At 37.0% G+C, this 14,040-nt stretch overlaps 1 long non-coding RNA gene across 1 annotated transcript in view; it reads left to right on the plus strand.

The window, feature by feature from the left end:
• Window positions 1-9,907: 9,907 nt before the first annotated feature.
• LOC309801408 overlaps window positions 9,908-14,040 on the plus strand; it is a 119,593-nt gene continuing 115,460 nt past the window's right edge. Inside the window, exon 1 of the long non-coding RNA XR_014293576.1 lies at window positions 9,908-10,130. This is a non-coding gene — a long non-coding RNA (uncharacterized lncRNA). The remainder of the gene's footprint in view (window positions 10,131-14,040) is intronic.

The raw sequence follows: 14,040 nt of genomic DNA on the forward strand, positions 1-14,040 counted from the left end.
TTCAATGTTTCCCTGTATCTTAGTGACTTTATAATAGAACTGATCAACTCTGTGTCTGCTTGTCAGAAAAATGGCAGGAAAAATATAGTTGGTTCACACATTTGAGGCCTTGTAACTCAAGGAGGTAGATATAAATATTTGTGGCAATTCCTACCTTAACAATTCTTAATATAAACTCATGAAGACTAGCATTGTGCTTAAATTTCTCGCTTGTAATTCAATTTGGAAAAATAACATGCAGAGAGGGGAATAAAATGGATACAATACATAGAAAATATATATCAGAAAGATTTCGGTCATAGATACAGAAAATATATATCAGAAAGATTTCAGTCATAGATACAATAGACACTTATATATTACTTTACAGCCTATAAAATACACAGTTATTAACTCCTTCCCTCCCTATAATGACGGAAGTCTTATTATCATCACAGAATGGATGAATGGATGAGAGAGCTTAGGCTTAGAAAACTGTGCAGTGTTGCTCAAAACGACACAGTAAAGGACATATCCAGGAATTAACCATGGAGTCTTTTGTCACTAAACTTTATATTCTCGCCATCATGTCATTTTAGAGCAAAGCAGATAAATAAACAAGGGTAAGGTTTGGCTATAATCTGTACAATTTTTCATAGGCCAAACCTCAGGTTAATCAATAGCAAAAAAAAAAAAAAATCAATAGTTCAATCATTCATTCAATTACTATGTATTTAGTTCTCACAATGTGCCAGGCAAATGGCAGGCATATCCAGGAATGCACAAGACACAAGGTCCCAAGCTGCATGGAGCTTGCAGACAAAAAGGGAAGGGAACAATAAGTAAGCATAGGATCTGCCCATTTGCAGATCCATTAGAAAGAACAGACAATTAATGTTTCGATCTATGTTGATATAAGTTTCCCACTGTTTTTTTTTTTTTTTTTTTTTTTTTTTTTTGCTGTACGCGGGCCTCTCACTGTTGTGGCCTCTCCCATTGCGGAGCACAGGCTCCGGACGCGCAGGCTCAGCGGCCATGGCTCACAGGCCCAGCCGCTCCACAGCATGTGGGATCCTCCCAGCCCGGGGCACGAACCCATGTCCCCTGCATCGGCAGGCGGACTCTCAACCACTGCGCCACCAGGGAAGCCTCCCACTGTTTTTATCAGCAAATTCTGGGATAAGAGGCAAGGCACCTGGGCACCTGGTAACCCCAAGGTGCCCTGAGTAAGAGTCTGTAGCAGTAGAGCAGACATCAGTGAAATGCAGCATCCAGCCTCCCCTCTCGCAGCCCGTGGTCTCTGTCGTCTTATGTCTGACAATGCACCTTTTATTCAAACATACCAAAGATTGATTTACCCATGGTTTACCAGAGACTTGTGTAACAAAAACACCTGACACTTTACTGTTTCCTTTACTTAGTTTTTAGTCAAAGAAAAATAAACATATTGGAAACTCTGCAGCCAATAGTCTTTAGAGACTTAGGGAAATCTACGTTCCCATTTCTAAAAACGTCAACATTTAATACAGATGAGGTTTTTTAGTTTCAAGGTTTTTTTTTAATTGAAATATAGTTGATTTACAATAATTTTACATTAGTTTCAGATGTACAGCATGGTGATTCAGCATTTTTACAGATTATACTCCTTCAAAAATTATTATAAGATAATGGCTATAATTCCTTGTGCTGTATAATATATCCTTGTTGCTTATCTATTTTATACAGAGTAGTTTGTATCTCTTAATTTACCCCTAACTTGCCCCTCCCCTCTTCCCTCTCCCCTCTGGTAACCACTAGATTGTTTTCTATATCTATGAGTCTGTTTCTATTTTGTTATATACATTCATTTGTATTATTTTTTAGATTCCACATTTAAGTGATATCATACAGTATTTGTCTTTGACTTATTTCACTAAGCATAATATTCTCTAGGTTACATCCACATTGCTGCAAATAGCAGAGTTTCATTATTTTTTATGGCTGAGTAATATTCCATTATATATCTTCTTTATCCATTCTTCTGTTTATGGACACCTGGGTTGCTTCCATGTGTTGACTATTGTAAATCATGGTGCTGTGAACACTGGGATGCATGTATCTTTTCAAATTAGTTTTCTTGTTTTTTCTGGATATATACCCAGGAGTGGAATTGCTGGATCATATGATAGTTCTATTTTTAGTTTTTTGAGGAAGTTCCATACAGTTTTCCAAAGTGGCTGCACAAATTTATCAAGTTTTTTCTTTTAGTATGTTTTCTTTAATAAATGATTATGCATTAAAATACCTTTTAGGTATTTGATACATACAGAATAATATATGTAAGCTTTACGTATGCTATAACGCATGATAATATAATCAGCAGTTTTGAATTCAGCATCCAATTCAAAGACAAGAACATGACCTTTGATTTACATCGACCAGTGTATTCCTCCCCATCCATCTCACTGCTTTGTTATTTGTATGGAAATATATTTTAAAAGTCAGAGTATTATCCAACTTTTAGCAAAAAGTAGCAATCCTTTGCCCCTTTTCATCACCGAGTCTTATTTCCCTGAGATTCACAATTTCAACACTTCAAAATATTTCTTTGGGTGTTTGCTTCCATTTTTCTAAATTATGCAATATATATTTTTAGTCTTAATTTTAGACATTATCCATTGACTTAACTGTGATGATCTGGCTACTGTTTTACAATGTGCTCCATGGTCCATCCTTTGTACCAGCACATAAGCACACATATTTTCCTTCCCTTAACTTTTCAAGATAGCTCTGTCACACTTTTAATTAAATAAACATTTCAGTGTTTATATTATTAGACTGTGTAAATATTTTCAAAACGGAGCCATGAAATACAGCATAATTATTTCCTTTCTTTGTATAAATTTTCCTCCCCTTGGGTTAAAAATTATCTTAATAATCCATTTGTTCAGGAACTTTTTTAAGCCTCCAAATATCCACCAGAACAGTAAAATTTTTATTATTTTTGTTTAAAAAATCTATGTATCTATATATCAATCATCTATATGTGTTGGTGTATGTCTGTGTATCTATGTATGTATGTATATAATGTATCTATTTTTTCTCCTTAGAGATCTCCCTCCTGGAGCCCACCATCCTAATACTAATTGCTCTCCAGGCTTTTCAAACAGCTCTTACATTAATCATTCCCTTTAGCATCATCCTAGGGACCCCTTTTGTCTCATCTTCAGTATAAAAGCTACTATTTTCTGAATCCCAACCTCATCTTGTTTACATTTCGGTGCCTTATTTTAATGCGGCATATGAGCTTCCTGTGTAAAGTTAATTTTTGAGCCCTTGCACATTTCAGCCTGTCCTTATTTTACTTTTACATTTGAATGAGAGTCTAGAAAATCAGATGTTAGAAATTCTTTACCATTTTAAACACCTTGCTCCATTTTGAGAACTGTGAGGACATTTTGATCCCCAATACTTTGTTTATGAACTTGTTTACTCCCTGAAAATGCTAATGGTCTTCCCAACATCCTCAGTGTTCCTGATCTTCACCATGTTGTGCCTTGATTTGTATTTGTATAAGTATTTCACATACATACATATACACACTTATTTCCTCCCCTCCACTACCTCTGGTCCTTCTTTCTGGAACCTCTACTACTTATTTCTTGGATTTTAGAGTTGATTTTCTAATATTATAACATTTTCTTCTCCTATTTTCCATATATTTATCTATTATCTCTACTTTCTGGGGTGTTTTCTCTACATTATTTTTCAATTCAATTTGAAAATATTTTTGAGGGGCAATTGTGATTTTAATTTCTAATAACATTTTTTGCTCAGAGCATTTTTTTTATAGCATCATATCCTTGTTTTGTGACTATAATAATTTCTTTTACAAATATTAAGCCTCTGATTATAGTTTCACATTTTGGGTTTTACCTTTCTTTAGAGTCTGCCTACTAATGTCTGGGAATACTTGACTATCCATTTATATTTAGGGATAAAGAATAAATATGGGTGGGGTTTGTTGATTTATTGGGTTGCCCTCTTTGTATGATGATGTAGTAATGACCCAGTTGTTTCAGTGGAATCCTCAAAAGTCATTATCTTCTGTTTATTCCTATGGATCAGTCAGTACCCCCAGAGGAGAACTCCCTTCAATCTCCTGATTGCCTTTTAGTTGGCCAAAGAGGGTAGGGAGGGTGTGGTCACCATCAAGAATATTCACTAAGTTCTCTTATTTTCAAAGTGGCATATCATGTCTACCCTCTCCCTTACTGGCCTTCCCCCTTTAAATCATCCCTCATTCTACATCCTCACATGACAAAATGCCTCCCCCTAGAATCATGAAGGAACAGTTGCCTGGCTGCACAGGGCATGCAAGAGCATCTGGGGCTCTAACTCCTTGTATAGATTCTTCATTAGTCTGGGCTTTTCACCCTATACCTTCCAAGCTACCTAAAACCTTCCATTTTTGAGCTTTTCCAGGGTTCTGTGATGCAAATCAGCTTTTTTTTTTTTTAATTAATATCCCTTTAGAAAGGCACTTGGGTTTCAGGATTTTCCAGTTTGTTATGTCAGTTACTACTTCTTCACTTACTTTTCATCTTCCAAGAGCTTGTTAATGCCTTTTTTCCAGGTCATCTTGTTTCTGATTAATTTCATTATTATCATTTTCTTGGTGATTCAGAAAGAAACAGAAAAAACACATATGCTAAATTAGCATTTTAACTGAAAGTCTCCTGCTTTATGTTCATGTAATATTAACTTGTGTGATGCAAATTATATAAATACAGGTTATTTGAATATTATGACTATTGACAAAGATAATATAAATGTATTCTTTCCAGAATAGCAGAATGCAGTAGAAATCCTGGAACCCATTCCTTTGCTATTATTTCTTAGAACTACTCTACATAGGGATTTTTAGGTCTCATGTACTTTTTTTTTAACATCTTTATTGGCGTATAATTGCTTTACAATAGTGTGTTAGTTTCTGCTTTATAACAAAGTGAATCAGCTATACATATACATATATCCCCATATCTCCTCCCTCTTGTGTCTCCCTCCGACCCTCCCTATCCCACCCCTCTAGGTGGACACAAAGCACCAAGCTGATCTCCCTGTGCTATGTGGCTGCTTCCCACTAGCTATCTATTTTACATTTGGTAGTGTATATATGCCCATGCCACTCTCTCACTTTGTCCCAATTAACACTTCCCACTCCCCATGTCCTCAAGTCCATTCTCTACGTCTGCGTCTTTATTCCTGTCCTGCCTTTGGGTTCTTCAGAACCATTTTTTTTTTTTTAGATTCCATATATATGTGTTAGCATACGGTATTTGTTTTTCTCTTTCTGACTTACTTCACTCTATATGACAGTCTCTGGATCCACCCACCTCACTAAAAATAACTCAATTTCGTTTCTTTTTATGGCTGAGTAATATTCCATTGTATATATGTGCCACATCTTCTTTATCTATTCATCTGTCAATGGACACTTAGGTTGCTTTCATGTCCTGGCTATTGTAAATAGTGCTGCAATGAACATTGTGGTACATGACTCTTTTTGATTTATGGTTTTCTCAGGGTATATGCCCAGTAGTGGGATTGCTGGGTCATATGGTAGTTATAGTTTTAGTTTTTAAGGAACCTCCATACTGTTCTCCATAGTGGCTGTATCAATTTACATTCCCAACAACAGTGCAAGAGGGTTCCCTTTTCTCCACACCCCGTTCAGCATTTATTGTTTGTAGATTTTTTGATGATGGCCATTCTGACTGGTGTGAGGTAATACCTCATTGTAACTTTGATTTGCATTTCTCTAACGATTAGTGATGTTGAGCATCCTTTCATGTGTTTGTTGGCAATCTGTATATCTTCTTTGGAGAAATGTCTATTTAGGTCTTCTGCCCATTTTTGGATTGGGTTGTTTAGTTTTGATATTGAGCTGCATGAGCTGCTTGTAAAATTTGGAGATTAATCCTTTGTCAGTTGCTTCATTTGCAAATATTTTCTCCCATTCTGAGGGTTGTCTTTTCATCTTCTTTATGGTTTCCTTTGCTGTGCAATAGCTTTTAAGATTCATTAGGTCCCATTTGTTTATTTTTGTTTTTATTTCCATTTCTCTAGGAGGTGGTTCAGAAAGGATCTTGCTGTGATTTATGTCATAGAGTGATCTGCCTATATTTTCCTCTAAGAGTTTTATAGTGTCTGGCCTTACATTTAGGTCTTTAATCGATTTTGAGTTGATTTTTGTGTATGGTGTTACAGAGAGTTCCAATTTCATTCTTTTGCATCTAGCTGTCCAGTTTTCCAAGCACCACTTATTGAAGAGGCTGTCTTTTCTCCACTGTATATTCTTGCCTCCTTTATCAAAAATAAGGTGACCATATGTGCGTGGGTTTACCTCTGGGCTTTCTATCCTATTCGATTGATCTATAGTTCTGTTTTTGTGCCAGTACCATACTGCCTTGATTCCTGTAGCTTTGTAGTATAGTCTGAAATCTGGGAGTCTGATTCCTCCAGCTCCAGTTTTCTTTCTTAAGATTGCTTTGGCTATTCAGGGTCTTTTGTGTTTCCATACAAATTGTGAAATTTTTTGTTCTAGTTCTGTGAACAATGCCATTGGTAGTTTGATAGGGATTGCATGGAATCTGTAGCTTGCTTTGGGTAGTATAGTCATTTTCACAATGTTGATTCTTCCAATCCAAGAACATGGTATATCTCTCCATCTGTTTGTATCATCTTTAATTTCTTTCATCAGTGTCTTATAGTTTTCCGCATACAGGTCTTCTGTATCCTTAGGTAGGTTTATTCCTAGGTATTTTATTCTTTTTGTTGCAGTGGTAAATGGGAGTGTTTCCTTAATTTCTCTTTCAGATTTTTCATCATTAGTGTTTAGGAATGCAAGAGATTTCTGTTCATTAATTTTGTATCCTGCTACTTTACCAAATTCCTTTATTAGCTCTAGTAGTTTTCTGGTAGCATCTTTAGGATTCTCTATGTATAGTATCATGTCATCTGCAAACAGTGACACCTTTACTTCTTCTTTTCCAATTTGGCTTCCTTTTATTTCTTTTTCTTTTCTGATTGCTGTGGCTAAAACTTCCAAAACTATGTTGAATAATAGTGGTGACAGTGGACAACCTTGTCTTGTTCCTGAGCATACAGGAAATGGTTTCAGGTTTTCACCATTGAGAATGATGTTGGCTGTGGGTTTGTCATATATGGCCTTTATTATGTTGAGGTAAGTTCCCTCTATGCCTACTTTCTGGAGGGTTTTATCATAAATGGGTGTTGAATTTTGTTGAAAGCTTTTTCTGCACCTATTGAGATAATCATATGGTTTTTCTCCTTCAGTTTATTAATATGGTTTATCACATTGATTGATTTGGATATACTGAAGAATTCTTGCATTCCTGGGATAAACCCCACTTGATCATGGTGTATGATCCTTTTAATGTGCTGTTGGATTCTGTTTGCTAGTATTTTGTTGAGGATTTTTACATCTGTGTTCATCAGTGATATCCACCTATAGTTTTCTTTCTTTGTGACATCTTTGTCTGGTTTGGTATCAGGGTGATGGTGGCCTTATAGAATGAGTTTGGGAGTATTCCTCCCTCTGCTATATTTTGAAAGAATTTGAGAAGGGTAGGTGCTGGCTCTTCTCTAAATGTTTGACAGAATTGGCCTGTGAAGCCATCTGGTCCTGGGGTTTGTTTGTTGGAAGATTTTTAATCACAGTCTCAATCCCAGTGCTTGTGATTGGCCTGTTTATATTTTCTGTTTCTTCCTGGTTAAGTCTCGGAAGGTTGTGGTTTTCTAAGAATTTGTCAATTTCTTCCATGTTGTCCGTTTTATTGGCATATAGTTGCTTGTAGTAATCTCTCATGATCCTTTGTATTTCTGCAGTGTCAGTTGTTACTTCTCCTTTTTCATTTCTAATTCTATTGATTTGAGTCTTCTCCCTTTTTTCTTGATGAGTGTGGCTAATGGTTTATCAATTTTTTTTATCTTCTCAAACAACCAGCTTTTAGTTTTATTGATCTTTGCTATGATTTCCTTCATTTCTTTTTCATTTATTTCTGATGTGATTTTTATGATTTCTTTCCTTCTGCTAACTTTGGGGTTTCTTTGTTTTTCTTTCTCTAATTGCTCTAGGTGTAAGGTTAGGTTATTTATTTGAGATGTTTCCTGTTTTTTGAGGTAGGATTTTATTGCTGTAAACTTCCCTTTTAGAGCTGCTTTTGCTGCATCCCATAAGTTTTGGGTCATCGTGTTTTCATTGTCATTTGTTTCTAGGTGTTTTTTGATTTCTTCAGTGAACTCTTGGTTATTTAGTAGTGTATTGTTTAGCCTCCATGTGTTTGTACTTTTTACAGATTTTTTCCTGTAATTGATATCTAGTCTCATAGTGTTATAGTCAGAAAAGATACTTGATATGATTTCAGTTTTCATAAACTTACTGACGCTTGATTTGTGACCCAAGATATGATCTATCCTGGAGAATATTCCATGAGCCCTTGAGAAGAAAGTGTATTCTGTTGTTTTTGGGTGGAATGTCCTGTAAATATCAATTAAGTCCACCTTGTTTAATATATCATTTAAAGCTTGCATTTCCTTATTTATTTTCATTTTGGATGATCTGTCCATTGGTGAAAGTGGGGTGTTGAAGTGCTCGTACTAGGAGCACCTACTAGGAGCATAGTAGGAGCATGTGATTTGACAAAAATGCTTGTGAATGTTATGCCAGTGAAAGTTCAGGGATATGTGAGAATAAGTGGCAAGGAGCCCTTAGGAACTACAGGAGGAGAGGCCTTTCTGAGGAGATGAATATTCATTGAGACATGGAGGTTGAGTAAGGACTGGCCAGGATAACAGGGTTGAGCATGTGTGCACATGTGCATTTACTGAAGGTGTTAGAAAATACTGGGGAATTAAAGAGCTTCAGCCAAAGGCTGACATACTTAGAGTAAATTTGAGATGCTAAGTACGGATGAAGAGCGAAGGGGAACATTGGAGGATCTTTTTAAAAAGAAGCCTGAAAAAATCAGATTTTAATTTTAGAAATGTTTCTCTAACTGATATGTGGTTGCTTAGGAGGGAGGGGGTGGGGGAGAGATGGAGTGGGAGTTTGGGACTAGCAGATGCAAACTATTATATACAGGATGGATAAACAACAAGGTCTTACTGTATAGCACAGAGAACTATATTCAATATCCTGTGATAAACCATAATGGAAAGGAAAATGGAAAAGAATACATATTATATATATATGTAACTGAATCACTTTGCTGTAGAGCAGAAATTAACACACATTGTAAATCAACTATACATCAATAAAATAAATTAAAAAACCAAAGAAATCAATTTGAATAACAATGATAAAAAAAGAAATATATGTCTAGCTTTAGAGTACAGAATGAACTACAGAGGGGCAAGAGTAGAAGTTAGAAGTTCAGATAGAAGGCTGCTGTTGATATCCAAGAAGAAAAGGATTGGGTCACAGTATGCTTATGGTGTGTTGGAAAGAAATGGATGAATTTTAGAAGTATTAGATAGATGAATCAAAGGGACTTGTCGATGGATTAGATTTGAGATAAGACAGAGAAAAACTGAGCATTACTATCCATTCATTCATTCATTCATTTGGCTTAGACACCTGAGTGCAAGTTCCTTTTGAAAGGGAACATGTATGGTAAAGCATATTGAGATGGTAGATTATCAATAATTTCAATTTAGACATACCTGCAGGTCATTCAAGTTGAAATTTCATGTAAGAAATTGGATGTGCTTTGGAGCCAGGAGTTCTTCTAGACTGCATGTGGCTCTGAAATAATCATCATAACAGGGTGAAATTGGATCCACAAGAGTAAATGAGATCATTCAAGAAGGGCATGACTACTGAGAAGGAATATGAGCCTGGAATTCATCTCTGAGGAAAACCAGCATTTAGAGGACAGCTAGAGGAAGAGAAATCTCTAGGGCAGTTTGAGACAAAGTCACTAGAGAAGTGGAAAGTAACCAAGTCACGTGAATTGTCAACGAAGGAAAGAGAATAGCGTGTTTCAAGAAGAAAAGGCTGGTCAATTAAGTCAACAATTGAAAGGTGCCCAAAGATTGGGCAACAAGGAAGTCACTGATGATCTTGTTGAAAGTGTTTCAGTGAAGAGGTGGGAGAAGCCTAATTGGAGAGGTTTGAAAAGTGGCTGGGAAATGGAGATACATAAACAGCTAGTGTAGACAAGATTTTCAAGAAGCTTGGCTAAGGAGGGGGAAGAAAGAACTGGAAGATAGAAGGGGAGGCAAGAGGGAGGAGAAAGAGTTGTTCTAGATTGTTTATAGGGAGAGAATTGAACATGTGTAAAATGTTGGAAAAAGCCAGTGGGGAGGAGGAGGTAGAGAATGCGACAGGGATGTGCCTAAAGGAAGGGATCTGAAAAGTCAAGAAAGGATTGGGCGTATGTATTGTGTAGCGCAGATATAGAAACTTTCTTTTCCTTTCCTTTCTTTCTTTCTTTTTTTTTTGAGATGAACAAGGGAAGATGGATACATATAAAGCTAAATGTACAGGTCCACTTGTGAACAGTTGAGGACATTTATTTCTAATGTTTTCATGTAGTTGGCTAAAAGGAACTGAAATAATCTTCTGCAAGTGGGGTGGCAGAGAGAAAGTAGAAATTTTGAAATAATTATTGTGGAGAAAAGGAAATGAAAACATAACTGAAATTGCCTTGAAGAGTGAAGGGTTAAATGGAAACAGATGATCATAATTTCATAATGACATCACATGTCTGTGTTGTAGAAAAATGTTGGCTTTGCAGCCACAAAGAGCTGGATTTGAATTCTGCTCAACAGCATGACAGTAAATTAATTAAACTTCCTGAGTCTTCATTTTGTCATCTGTACAATGGGGTAATTTTATCTACTTTGCAGAATTGGGCATTGACAGCCCTTGGCACAGAATAGCTATTATTTTTATTAGTACATTTTTTCTTTTGATGACTATCCAAGATGTATTTTGTTCCAAGTTTAAAAAAACATAGTCTCCAAAAATTACTAAGGACATTTACTTCTTTCCATATGATTATAAAAAGTAGCTCTGTCAGTGTTTTCCAATGTATGTTCTTCAGAGATATTAATTCCTTATGATGTTACTATTTACTGGGACAGACCACTTTTAGTGATCAAATGTGTTCGGGAAATGTTTCTTTACATTTACGTTACAGTAAAGAAATTGGTTTCTTTAATATGACTTAGTGTCTTTAACATGCCCATGTGCATTATGAATGTTCACAAGAAACATAATGTGCGACAGTACCCAAGGTTTAGGATCAATATTCTCCTTTTGGAGGGGCAACACAAGGGACCAATGTTCTGTAGAAATCTTCAGTAAAGATTCCTTCTGACCAGAGACCTCTTTTAAGTTGATAGAGAAGATTGTTAAAACCTAATTAATGGTAGAAAAGAGATATCTGCAGCATTATTCATAATAATCAAGATACAGAAACAACTGAATTGTCTGCTGATAAGCGAAGGGATAAAGTAAATGTGAGATGAATATATTATTCATCCATAAAAAAGGAAGTCCTGGGACTTCCAGGTGGTCCAGTGGGTAAGACTCTGTGCTCCCACTGCAGGGGGCCTGGGTTTGATCCCTGGTCAGGGAACTAAGATCCCATAAGCTGCATGGCTGCACGGCTGCATGGCATGACCGAAAAAAAAAAAAAAAAAAAAGTTCTGGGGATCAAATGTACAGCATGGTGACCATAATTAATAATACTGTATTGTATACTTGAAATTTGCTAAGAAAGCACATCTTTAGTGTTCCCATACCAAAAAAAGATAACTATGTGAGGTGATGGATATATTAATTAGGTTGTGATAATCATTTCATAATGTATAGGTGTATCAAAACATCATGTTGTGTACCTTAAATACACATAATTTTTATTTGTCAATTTTACCGCAGTAAAGCTGGGAGGAAAATAAGTGGTAGCATGCTCATTCTTACCACTGAGAATCCCTGATGGGAATCATTAATTTCTAAATTTGTTTGCTGACATGTTTATTCTTTCTCATTTGTCTCTCATGCATGCACTCAGAGGAGTACTGAAGCTGGCTTGTATTGCCCCACAAGAGACTATTGTTAAATTTTCAGGAATTTTGTGAGTCAGCTGATGTCCTGTTGATAGCTTGAAAACAACCATGGTGGGAGTATTTACACCACAGAAATTGGCAAACACGACAGATCTGAGCTTCCTTTTCAGAAAGCCCATTGTTGAGCATTTACCAGCACACCACTGAAACTGAGTTCAGACAGTACAATATGAAAGTGAATCTGCACTCAAGGGCTTTCCTTTCTGGTGAGGAAAAATAAGAAATGGACCCAAATAAATATAAAACATGATGGAAAGTGATTCTTAACGCTTAAAACGAATAACATTGATGGAAACCTTGCTATGTGTTTGGCATTGTCAGAAGTGCCGTCTATGTATTTTCTATCAAATTCTCAAAATCAACTTGGTGAAGTTGCTGATGTTATTATCCTTGTATTGTTAATGAAGAAGAAGGCATAGAGAGCATGAATAAGTTTTTAGTAGTTAGTAGGTGGCAGAGGCAGAAGTCTAACTCAGGGTGTCAGAATCTGGCACCCAAGCCACAGGCATTGTGTTCGATCACATCTTCCATGCGCTTAGAGGTGGTCCACTGAAGTAGTGCGGGTATTGGGACGTGGGGAAAAGGGAGGAACGAGAGCTCAGGAACATGGCAGCCTTTTGAAAATCCTTCATTTGTGCTTGTAACGCATAGACACAGCCCCTTTTCCCCACCTGCACTCCCTGCACGAGCACAAAGGAGTGAGCCGAGGTGAGCCCTGTCATTGGAGGCCTAAACTCCAATTGTCCTTCTCTCTGGCCTGGAGCCAGATCCCCTGCTCTAGTCCGTGTCGTTTTTCTCTGAGGTATGCACAAAGTAGAGGTTACTTGTGTCACATCTGTTCCTTCTTTGTGGGTCCATTCGGAAAAGAGAAAAAAAAAAAAATCACTGACTTTATTTTCCAAGAGAGACCCTTTAAGAAAGGCCGGATGCAGGGTGGCCAGGAGGGAAACCTGGGGACGTCCTTAAACGCGATCTTTTCAGCTTTAGCATTCATAAAGCGTACCTTGGCACGTGTGTTCAGACTCTAATGACTCCTCCGGACCCCTGTTCAGGTTTAGAATTTCAGAAACGTCACAATGTTACATTCCTTCTCCGCAAAGGAAATCGGACCACTAGGTCTATATTACACACCCAGATGCAAAATCTTCACAGATAGGATTGGCTTTTCTATGGTTTTTCACCAGAACAGCTTCCCACCTTAAAGCAGCCTTGTATTTTTGAGTCCTGGTGTTTTCACTAAAAGGCTTTCTCCTGCTAAGAGCCTTTGTTTGAAATGATAGTGTTTATTAGGGAGCCTTATTTCTTTGATTCTTCCATATCATATATTCTCTGTTTTAAAATACTCAAGGTACACAGCTGGATATGGTTATAGGCAAATTCTATGTCTACGTGGCAATTCATATTTGAAAGTAAACTGAAAAAAATGTGGATAATTTTCAGGGCAGTGTGCGCATGACTCCTTGAAATGGGGCATCCTGTCTGGCTATAGGGCTGGTTTCAGAAAAACTGGATGTTCTTTTCCTCTTTTCTTTTTGTGGATTTGTAGTAATTCAGTTAGTAAGTAGACAGGTAAAAACCTCATGGCTGTGTAGAGCAAGCTCCTTTATCCTTGTGGGGAACTGCTAAGCAAGGAGAGTCACGGTAAGACCTCTATTTTCATGAGCCCCCCTCTGGTAGCTCTGTGGCGTTAGTGGGGAGACCCTGAAAGGAGAGATCAGAGAGAAGAAGAGGAAACAGGACATTGCTCACATTCATCACCAAATTAATTAGGAGTGAGGACAGGTCTTCCTTCCGGTCACTCTTGACTGCCCTACTTGAAACAATCTCTTGACTCTGAACTTTTGTGAAGGGGATGGAACATTCCTGCCTCATTGCCCTGGGTAGCTAATTCTCTTTTTTATGCACTCATCTCTTCCCAACTAT

The sequence above is a fragment of the Mesoplodon mirus genome (assembly GCF_964341445.2).
Source record: "Mesoplodon mirus genome assembly, chromosome: 1".
NCBI classification, from domain to species: Eukaryota; Metazoa; Chordata; class Mammalia; order Artiodactyla; family Ziphiidae; genus Mesoplodon; species Mesoplodon mirus.